Source organism: Acipenser ruthenus, chromosome 11 (genome assembly GCF_902713425.1).
Source record: "Acipenser ruthenus chromosome 11, fAciRut3.2 maternal haplotype, whole genome shotgun sequence".
Lineage (NCBI taxonomy): Eukaryota > Metazoa > Chordata > Actinopteri > Acipenseriformes > Acipenseridae > Acipenser > Acipenser ruthenus.
This window is the reverse complement of record NC_081199.1, coordinates 36,719,016-36,730,682: the sequence shown is the minus strand read 5'-3', so window position 1 is coordinate 36,730,682 and position 11,667 is coordinate 36,719,016.

Below are 11,667 nucleotides of genomic sequence, written 5' to 3'. Positions count from 1 at the left end.
AATCATTAAACAGTTCTAGATACTGTGATGTATTTTTTATTATTATCTGTGATCTTTAGTTGTTTATGTGCATCTGCATCTTCATTTGCAAGTGAGCTGTGACAGGGCCTTATCGAGCACTATATTCTGCAATTTTGAATACTGACTTTGGATATTGTATTAATTCTGGAAACTGTGTTGTTTTTTTGTTGTTTTGTTTTGTTTTGTTGTTTTAATCTTTTGGTTTTGCTGAATTGAATGGCCTTTTACGTTTTACGCAGTTCTGTGCATGGATAACATTTAGATTTCATTTTGCTGTTAGGTCATTAATGGGACATTTTACATACTGCTACAATACTGTGATAAAGAGAGAAAGAATTGATGATGTAAATCTCCCACCCGATCGGAAAGGGTGCTGGGTAAGGTTGGTAGTACACTTCCACATAGACTGGTCTAAGCAACTCCATTGTGATCAGATATGGGTCAGGCAGCGATTGGATAAACCATGGCAACGGGCTGATTGCAGGGAGGAGTTTGGTGGTACAAAGGGAATGCAGTTGCGTGAGTGGCCCCTTGCGCTGAAACGTAACTTACGGCCGGAGCAGCGTATGTTTGTTTTTGTTGCGTGTTTTTTTGTGTGTCGCACAGAGGAGGATGGAGCCAGCGGCTGCAGCCACGGAGGCAGCCCAACCAATTGAGCACAACCCTCTGGGTCAGATTACACACTTTGTAAAAGTGAAGTCACCTGTTATCAGCATTATCAAGGTACAGCTAATGAGCCAGTCTACCTTAATTTCCAAAGGTATTATGGACATTGCTGCCAAGTTGCTTACATTTATTTGTAGACGGTCAATTCATATTGATCATAACTCGACCTTCAGCAGACTGCAATAGATATTATGATCAATAATAGTGTTCAATGAGCTACAACTAGTAGCTACCACAAAGACAAAGTAGGCATACTGAAATACAGAAAACCAAAGGTTGTTTCAACTTACGCTATGCAATTAAATTGCTTTTCAAGTCTCTCTTGAGAAGTAACTTGTGTATAAGTTCTCAGATTTATGGTACAGATGATTCATTACTAAAAGGATAAGCTTTCCGGGGTTCACACGCCTGTTTGTTTTCTTTATCTCTGGAAAGGAAAACAGCTGGTGAAGTAAACCTCAGTAGGAAACGTATTGCAGCAACCTTAAAAAAATCTTTACAAATTGTTCATTTAGTTAAGCAATGCAGATATTTTATATTTATTGTGCTTCAATAGCAATAACAATTGAACAGTATAAGGATTTCACAAAACTTAATAAATAAGCAGTGAATGGACTGCTTGGTTCCCACTGAAATTGCAGCTCATTTTTTTTTTTTTTTTTTTTGACTTACATTTAGTGTACTTTCACGTAGGTTGATTTTTAATCTCCATGGAAACTTGTTTGTAAAAATCATGGCACTGCTGATCCCTCCTAGTAAGATGAGAACAAATCAGAGCTAAATATATTGATAACATGTTTGCTATCTTGCAAGATAAAAACAAATAGGAACAATAAAACAGCATCTATAAAACCAAAAAAACACATTCTCCTTAATGTTGCACCTATTCTTCCTGCCATAAGCCAAACACACTAAAAATAACAGTGGCCAAGCACTTCAGTCAAAATTGAATTGCTGAGTTCATATTGAAATGAGTTAATCTTTTGAAAGACTGAAACTTGGGAAAGGTAATACAATGTAATTAAATAGTACAGTAGGACAGTGAATCAAAACCTCCATGCCTTCTGTAGAACATGCACTATCGATTCTTAACCTTTTTCAGCTGCTGCAGTTAACAGCTATTGCAGCTTTTCAGTAGAGATAGATAATAGATCTACTACCTTGCACTTCAACATATGTAATTAAAATAATATAAATAGAAAATAATACTATAAAATAAGTTATTGAAATAATTACTGCTAATAATATCAATAACTTTATGATTTATAAAATCATATATTTAAATGGATTATAGCCATTCATTAATTTTAATCAGTATGATGTAGTAAGTTCTGCTGTTTTCTAAATTAATAATAATAATAATAATAATAATAATAATAATAATAATAATAATAATAATAATAATAATAATAATAATAATAATAATAATAATAATTCACTTAGGCAATTCAGTGGCCCGAAAAGCAGCAGTGTTTTTATCTTCATTTTCTTGGTCACAAACATTTTCTGAGGATAATGATTCATTAAAAGATTCTCATCAGTCGCAAAAGGCACAAATCATTAATAAAAGAACAAAGTGTCATGATACCTTTGGGGTTTTAAGCTTGGACCCACTTGTCATTAGACTGAGAAGTAAGAATGTACATCTGGATTAATATTATTTCTATTTCAATTGTGAATAAAATGTATTTCAAATGAGCAGCATTGGCATTTCTAGAAAAAAAAAAAAAAAAAGTCTGGATGCAATGGATTGTCATAACGTATGGCAATTCCAAAGATGAGTTTTGTGTTTACAAGCTTAATACAGTACAGTCTCTATGCAAACAAACACTGCAGCTGATTGTAACACATTTCTATGTGGGATACAAAACCAAGGCTGTTCAAACCTTTGCTTTATAAGACTTACATAATCTGGGAATTCAAATGAATTGAAACAGTAAATGCGGATGGATGTTTGCCTAGGGCTTACTGCTGAACCTAGAACTCGTAAGACTTTAAGGCCATTGCAATAAACAAACAGTCAATAGATTCATTGCCATGCCTCTCCTCAGTCGAAACTTTCTAAAGTACTCCGCTCTTTTAATCATAGAGTATGTCTAGTTCAAACGTACCCTCAAAACCTTTCTACAAAAGGAATGCACTAATTAACTGCTGTACCTAGATGCTCCCAGAGGATGTGTTTCTAATGTAGGCCAATACAAGAGTTCCAAAATCATTTTATCAGAGGTGGATGAAAACTGTCTCCTTCTTGACAGATCACCAGAAGCCACTGACGTCAGATCAAAGTTTCTCAAGTGTTTGCGATTGACAGTTAAGGAGGAGGAATACAGTACATTAGAAAAGACCCTAGTAGAGGCTGGATACATTAATGCGTTCTCCACATTCTGTAAGGGATAAACAGTAAGTGGTGAATCTGAAAGTAATCCACGGTCAAACTGTTTTCCACTGTGAATTATTTAAAGGCTAATTCACCACTATGAGTTGTTCATCCCACTTAAAACATTTATATTTCAATTGATGTTCATTCAAAAATGCCATTTCCAAATGGTGTTGATATTCCAACTCTTCTTAGCAATTAAGCCATTTTAATATTAACAATTGAATTGCCTTTCAGATAAGAAAACAGTTGACTAGTGTGGATTTGGTGACTGTGGTTACTTTGACAAACCTAAATATTTCGGACAAATCCAGCTTTCTTTGTGTTCTTTTTAAGAATACATGTTCAGCTGAATTGGAAAATGAATCAATTAAAAGATCATAGGATGATGTCATACACATGTTTAAACACTGGCAGTGTTCTTTGTAGAGCTTCATAAACAATGTTTGTTTGTTTTTAAATTGAATTAAATAAAAAGTTTTCTGTGCTTTAATCCATAATCATAGTAATCATCCAAATAAAACATAGTATACTGTACTCCATGAAGTCATTGGTGTACTTTTTTTGTAGATAAATGAGCCTTCTTTCCAAATGCTTTTCTATTTTATCCTGTATTAGTTTCAATTCCCACTCATTTTTGTTATGCAGTGGATCACTTTGATAATCTCAGAAGATACAAGGCTATAGCACAGACCTCTTCTCCGTGCCTATTGGTGTCCCCCATGCTTATGACTTACCATACTGCTTTACTGAAACTGGGACATGTGAACTGGGCATGCATTCCATCACGTTTCACCAAAAGTTGCACTAACAAGTTGCATCAGTCTGCCACTAAGGCTTCAACCTGGAAGAATAAATGACGATAAGAAGTTAAAAAGACACTGAAGCTAATTGTAAAACATAGTTACTACAGTATACCTTTAATAATGCAAGCAAAAAGGCTATTGTGGTTAGGGGTTGAGAATGTTCTGGGCAAGACTGCAGCTTAATAGCATCATGCTGGGTTAAAGCTAGTGGTTTGACTATTTAAAAATGATGTGACATGAACAGGGGATGCAAACTCGTATTGTATACAACAAGGGCTCCAGAGAGAACACCTGATAGCACACAATCCAGATCTTATCAACACTGAGGATGAAGCTAAAAACATCATATTTCTGATATTTTCAGAATGCCATGAAGCTCTGCACTGGGTTTTCTGTTGAAATGGAGTATGATACATATCAGGATTAATGCTGTTTATTGAATCCACTTTTTTTTTTTTTTTTTACTGTTACCATATGGGAGTCAGACAATATCTTCAGCTTAGATTTTTTTGCGTCAGTGTTCCTAGTAAAAAGGCTGTCCTCAAGTGACACAATGGTCATATGTTATCAATGTGGGGGCATATTATTATGAACACAATTTCTATTTTAATAGGTTGAGTGGTTAGAATGTGCCATGCAATTTTAAGAGCCATGGTATAATTATTATTTCTTTTTTCAAAGTTATATAATTTTTATTAAACCAAAGGAGACGCTTATTTCCATGAAGCTCTTCCAAGCAAGGAAGAGAACAAACCCATACTGTTATAAAGTGCAGTGTTTAACAGCTATTCTATGAAATAATTTGAAATGTAATGACTTTAATCATGGAGAAAAAAATAAATAAACTGCCAAGACATATCTACTATCAGGAGATGACGTTAATCATGAAAGTAAGTGTCAGGCCTTAATTGTTAAAATTATATGAAAATAAATAGGATAATGTTTCACAACCCCAGAGTCAAACAGTGGGGTGTGTGAGGTATTGTTCAATCACAATTTTGTATATATTTTTTGAATGATAAAACAGTTTATGTGGACTATGGGTAGGATAAGTTGCCCTGCCAAGACTTTGAACAAATATATTCTAAACAATAGCATAGATAGGAAACCTAACATAGTACAATTATACACTCAGGCCCATATTTATAAAAGGATTGCGCATGTTTTACGACCGTAAAATGGGCGCTGAGGGTTCTGAATTCTTGGATGGGATTTATAAAACACACGCAATGACGTGATTTGTGAGGGCAACGTCTCTGTGCGCTTTAGCCCTTGATGCATATGTAATTCTGTATATGCATATGTAATTCTGGGGCGTTTCTGAACAAAACCACTAAAATTGGGAGGGGATTTTGCAATGAGGTCTATTAAATATTCCATCTAATTTATTAAAGCTGCCGGTAATTGCGGGCCTCGTATTTGCTTGATTATTTTAAGAACTCTGAAAAGCAGGTGTTAATTTGCCGCAGTCAGACAGTAGGCTATATAAAAGGCAAGGTGATGTGGGAGAGTTGTCTGCAGCAAGAAGGAGACATCGTTTTCAAGGACACAGAAACATTTAATAACATTTTGCAAATAGCTAAATTGCGGTTTATAATACCATATTGTTTTGCAAACTCCAATTTTCAATACGTTTCATAGCTTACATGACAAAAAAGAAAGTCTGCAAATACAGAATGTAGAATCCATGTAAAAAAAGGTTCTTAGAAGCACCTAAAAAGGTCTCCCCACAGTGTCAAAGCAAGGTTCTAACGAGAGCCTTTACTTCTAGAGTGTAGGCATTATTATAAGAACCGTGGAGGAGATTAAGAAAAGATGGAACGATATTCCGAGGCGCACTAAAGAAAAAGTCTCATATACATGTAATACAATGGGGGCTCATCCTCCACTGTTATTTTAGTAATGCCTACAGAGTTTTGTAATATGGCATTCTGGTATTTAACAATACTGGTTAAGGCAGTATTGTTAAATTCGAGTTTGAAAGAAAACGGTAAAAAAAAAAAAAGGACAGAGGGACAGGTGACGTAGTTAGTTTGTAGGTAGGGCGAATACAGTACAGCTGGTTGTAGGCACATCAGAATAATGTAGCTATATTATAGACCATACAGATATGCCTTAAAATCATACATAGAGTCAGAAATGCAGACATACATAAGACATAGGAGAGTTGTAACGGCATAAGAATTTAAGAAGATATAAGTCAAAGTTAAACTGAAAACTGTTCGTTTGAAGCTGTATGGAGTTATTGTTGTTGAACATATTGCTGTGGAAGGATTTTCCACCTGTTTGACTGCCATGGATGTAAGTAAATAAAACGTACTGTTTCTGAAGTTTGAAAAGTCTATATGCCTGGAATTATTCTATAAGAAATAAGAAATTGAGCTAATATGCGAAGCACAGTAACTGGATGATGCGTTGTAATGTATAATCAACCTAGACTACAAACCCTGAAGAGGTACATTTGTTTATTAAAAAGCCACCACACAATTCCATATTTTATTCTTTTGTCCTGGTGATGTAACACATATTCATGTTACAAGTACTTCCTGTACCAAAATCTCCACTTCCATATTAGTAAATTTCAGTTTTTGCTTCCGAGCATTCTCATCATCATGGCTAGTACCAGGCTGCTTCACCTAATTAGTCTTATAAAATAGTTTTTTATTTTGACGCTGAGTGCGGCCGTACTGAAAACACGCACATTACGTGGCTTTATGCGGTCGGTTTTTCCCCTTTATAAATTTGGGCCTCAGTGACCAAAAGGATTATAGATGTCCACTGCTTCACAGGTTCCACTCTGAAACAAGATGTTTTTACACCCCATAATTATTAATTTAAATGATGCAACATACACAATTGAATGGTGATGCTGCCAGATATTGTCAAACAAACCGTCCCTTTTGTTCATTGTTGGTAAACAGGAAAGGCTAGTGTTACCCTGTGTCTTCTGCTGCTTTTGTCACAAGAGGGGATGTTAGAGCTCTGCTGTTTATTTCTTGGGGATTGTCAGTGAAACACAGAACCACAAAGCTAGTTGATGTCATTCCCCCTTTAGAGCAAAACAATGATGCCAGAAAATGAGACATTTGATAGGTTTTTAGAGAAAAACAGATGCAGACAGATGCCATTCCCATAATTATAGACCCCCTCTTATCTTTGAGCTGGAAAGCACATTCCAGACCGAGAAAGTAGTTTATTGCCCTTTTATATATATATATATATATATATATATATATATATAATATATATGCTAAATCAATCAGTTTGGGCCCGGAAAGCAGTGGTTGGTAGGTATAAAAACATTGTGTAGCTTTCACATTGAAGAAAAGCACAGCAAATTGTCATCTTATCCCAGGTTAACTATTCTCTGAATGCTGTTTAATAATTAAAAGGAACTGCAAAGTGAAAAGCTTGGCAGGTGCGCAAAGTACTCACGACTAAAGACTACCATCTGGCTTGTTTGCCACAAGGGATCTGAACTGATGGAACTGTTGTTTTTGTGTTAATAAAATCCCAAATTGGCTTGATCCATTTGCAGTTTGATATTGCAGATGAACCCTGATAAGATCACATCTGTTATCAGATATTGTATATTATCACAATTGTCAAATCCAGATTTTTTGCTGCTTTGATCAGGGGTGTAGTGATTTTTAGAAGTGTGGGGTCGCCATAAAGTCCTATAAAAAATACATTGATAAATAAACACCAGAGTTGTGGTTCAGGCCTTGTCGTGTGTGTCAAAAATATCATCCAGTCTCAATCTGCCCCTACATATTGTACAAATAATTAATTTAATTACTAGTTGGCATTTTAGATGGGTGTTAAGCAGTTCTCTAGCTAGCTAAGTTGGTAGAGAATTGTACTCTGATTTACAGGGTAAGCAGTTCAAATCCCACACGAGGCACATGTGTTAATCCCTTGTTTTCAAAAGTATTGTTTAATTTACCTTATAGACCTATAAGGTTTGGCTTTGAATCCAGTTCATGCCATAAATGAAACCAAGTTGAGAATCACAATGTATCCCCATATGATTCCTTCCTTTATTTTCAAATAATTGGTTAATGTCCCATATTATCATTGGCACACTGAGCTAATTTACTAGTATGCTGAGCTGTTTCTACTTGGGGGGACTGTGTCCAAATCCATCTGGTTCCTTCCTTTATTTTCAGACTTGGTTAATTTACCTTATAGTCAATGAAAAAGCAAGCTTTTCCATCAAGGTGTGATGGCACAGTGGGCTAATTCACTAGCATGCTGAACTGTTTCTCCTTGGGGGACTGGGTTCCAGCTGATTCCTTCCTTTATCCTTGTCTATATAGGAAAGTATCAAATCTGTTGAAAATAAATGAAGGAGACAGCTGGATTTGAACCCAGTCCTCCATGGAGGAACATTTCAGCATGCTAGTTAATTATCCCACTGTTCCATCTCGCATTCATGTAAAGGCTCTTTTTTCATATTCTATATAGGAAGTGATCCAATTCTTTGAAAATAAAGGAAGGAGTCACCAGGATTTGAACCCAGTCTACCAAGGAAGAACTGTACCGTAGGCTAGGTAATTAGCCCACAGTGCCACGTCACTTCCGTTAAAGAGCTTGCTTGTTCATTGAGTATAAGGTAAATGAACCGATTCTTTGAAAATGAAGGAAAGCTGGAATTGAATACAGTCTTCAAAGGCGGAACAGCACACTATTTCACTGAATTATCACACTGCACCAAAAGTAAAGCTGGCTCATATGCTGTGTGAAACACATTATTACATTGTATTATGTGGACCTGGGGATAAGTTGTGATTCTCAACATGGTTTCATTTGTGACTTGAATTAGATTCAAATCCAAACCTTATAGCTTTATAAGGTAAATTAAACTATATTTTTGAAAAACAGCGATTAACACTTGTGCTGGAAAAACAGCAAACATTAGAGGATCCTTTTCCTCAACCAAAAGTACAATATCATGAACTGTGACAAAAATGACACCTCTGGTGGCTATAGTACTTTTTCTGGAAGGCATGGGAATACTTTGTTATATAGAAATGTCATCCTTTTTGATTAAAAAGCATACATTGCCCTCGACCCCCCCACCCCCACCCCAGTGCATGCTTTGTAGGCTTTCAGAAAATGACGATAATTTTGGACAGCCCCTAATATACAGTATAAGCAGAATACAGTCTAAATTCATAAAAATGTGTTTAAGTTAAAAGAAAATAAAAAAATAAAATCTTAACCAGATTTCACACTCTTGTCTCTTTTATTAAAAACACATTTAACCTGATTGTACAAAAAAAAATAGGACGTTACTATGATAGTCAAGAACATACATTACTGATTAGAGGTTTTGGTGGCTCCGGAGCCACAGCCAGCTAAAAGCAGTTGAAGCTGGAGCAGCAGTGTGGAGTTGCTCTGGAGCTGGAGCAGGGGTTGCTGGAGCTGGGTCTCCAGCTCTGGAGCCAGACTGGACCTGGAGCTGAGCTACCAGAGCCACTCCAGAGCTGGAGCTAGCAAAGCCAGAGCTTGAATGAAGTTCATATTACAGTAAAGCTATTTTGATGGTCACGTTGCTAAGTAAGGAGGGGTAACCATACAAGTATTTATCAGATGATTACAATAACCATCCTCAGTGAATTTACATCTGCTGTAAATTCACATGGCCATGATTAGGTAAGTAAAATTGAAACACTGTTGAAAATACCGCTTTTAAAATACCCCTTTTAATGTAATGCTGGTTTAATTAATGGTATTGTTCTTATGATGTGTGACATCCGAAATATTAGCCTAGCCCCTGCTTATTACAATAAAATGACAGAGGCACTATATGTTTGTTTGTAAAACCATGTCAAAATAAAAAAGGACAGGGTCAAGTGATTTTTTTTAGGAATAATAGCACTACTACCATAACAGTCTAATTTGAGAATTGTGTGCTACTCTGTTCTATGAGAATAAATAAACAGCTGGGGGACACTGCTGCTGTACCCTTGAGCAAGGTACTTTACCTAGATTGCTCCAGTAAAAACCTTAAGTGCGTCTGCTAAGAAATAAATAATAATAGATAAGGAACAATTCTTGTTTGATTGTTTACAGTTGTTTATACATGGGCAAAATTGGGAAACAATTCAGGTTATTTATTTATTTGGTCACAGCAGAAACATATACAGTATATCTCAAACCCCTGCATTCTTAAGTCAATGAGAAAGAAATTCTAAGAAAAACCCTAATTGTCCTACCTTTTATTCTTTATTCTAGTTCACCTAACATCTAAAATGAAAACATTTTCATCAAGGCATTTGAGATGATAAATTATAAGTATTCAGGCTTGAAACTACAGTTTTACCTTTAGTAATGTTTTATATGTTGAGTAAGATCTACGTGCTACTCATGATTTTTATTGTAATTCTTGTTTCTAATTAATGACAGGCTGGTACATCCAATGCCCAGCAGCCTTAAACAGTCCTGTGCCATTCAAAGATTTATGTTGGGGATACTTTAGAACAGATTTATTCAGTGAGTTTGCAACAAACAAAAACAATGACACATCCTCAAGCTTGTGGTTATTCAGATTTTCTGAAGACTTACAAATATGGAAACAGCATTTAAAAGGTATGGAACAATTGCTTATAGTTAACATAATTTTTCTATTTAGTTACTGATAATACAAATTCTCCCCCCTTGTAATGATGTCCTTGAGACATAATACTGTAATGAATTGGCATCTCAGCCCATTGAATTGCATGGAAAGGCAAGGGTTGGACGCAAATCACAAATGTTAACACTAACACATTGGCCGCTAGGAGGAGATCCATTACATTCTTCCCTGCTTAATCAAATCTTGTCCTCAAGTGTATATATATATATATATATATATGTGTGTGTGTGTGTGTGAATATTCACCAATACGGATTAAGGAATCTATTCTTAAACCCGAAGTGCATTGTTATAGGCTTCAAAGATTCATGATTTTGTAAACATAACTGATGAACTGAAAAATCTATTTTCAATAGTTTTTTTTTTTATATATATTTATATTTATTAAAAGTAAAAAAAAAGAATAATTTAAGAAGTCAAAAGATCAAACTTTCAAACATTTACAGTGCTCTGCAAAATATTTACATTCAGGGTAGCAGTGTTCTCAGAAGATGTTCATATGTAGGTTAGAAATGCTGACTTAATATGCAAATCGTCTTATCTGGTGGGATTCACAAACAACCATCATCCTGATTGATTTAATAAACTGCTTTTACCTTTCAAAGTGTTAATTAGGCAAGATGAGCAGTGCCTTGAATATTGCCTTACTGTGGCACTTAATCAACAGCATTAAACAAAAAAGGAAGGTTTGTCATGCTTTAACCTTTTTTTCCAATAAGACGTAAAAGCATTATAATGAGTTAAAAAAAAAAAGAAGCACAAACCTTAATCAACACACATGAACACTGGTTAGTTACATGGCCTTCTTAACATTTACATCTGCGTTGGAGAACAATGTAAGTATCTGCTTTAGCATTCAGTATTTAATACTATTGCCCCTGTTAGTTTATGTTTAAATTAAACTGTTTGGTAGGTACTGTATGCAATGCCCCACATTTCCAATAGTTAAAGACCTAAAACAGGCATTTGATGTATTTCTGAACCTGTGGATCGTTTTTTTAAAAAGGTGTTCAATTAAACTTTTTTGTGGAGGGTAAAATATAATTAGTATGCATGTGTAGATCAGACCTTTACCAGCAGCATTTAAATACGACACAATCAAAGCTGTGCTCTGAAAATGCAAAGCAAACACAAAAACAAGAAGACAGTGTATAATTA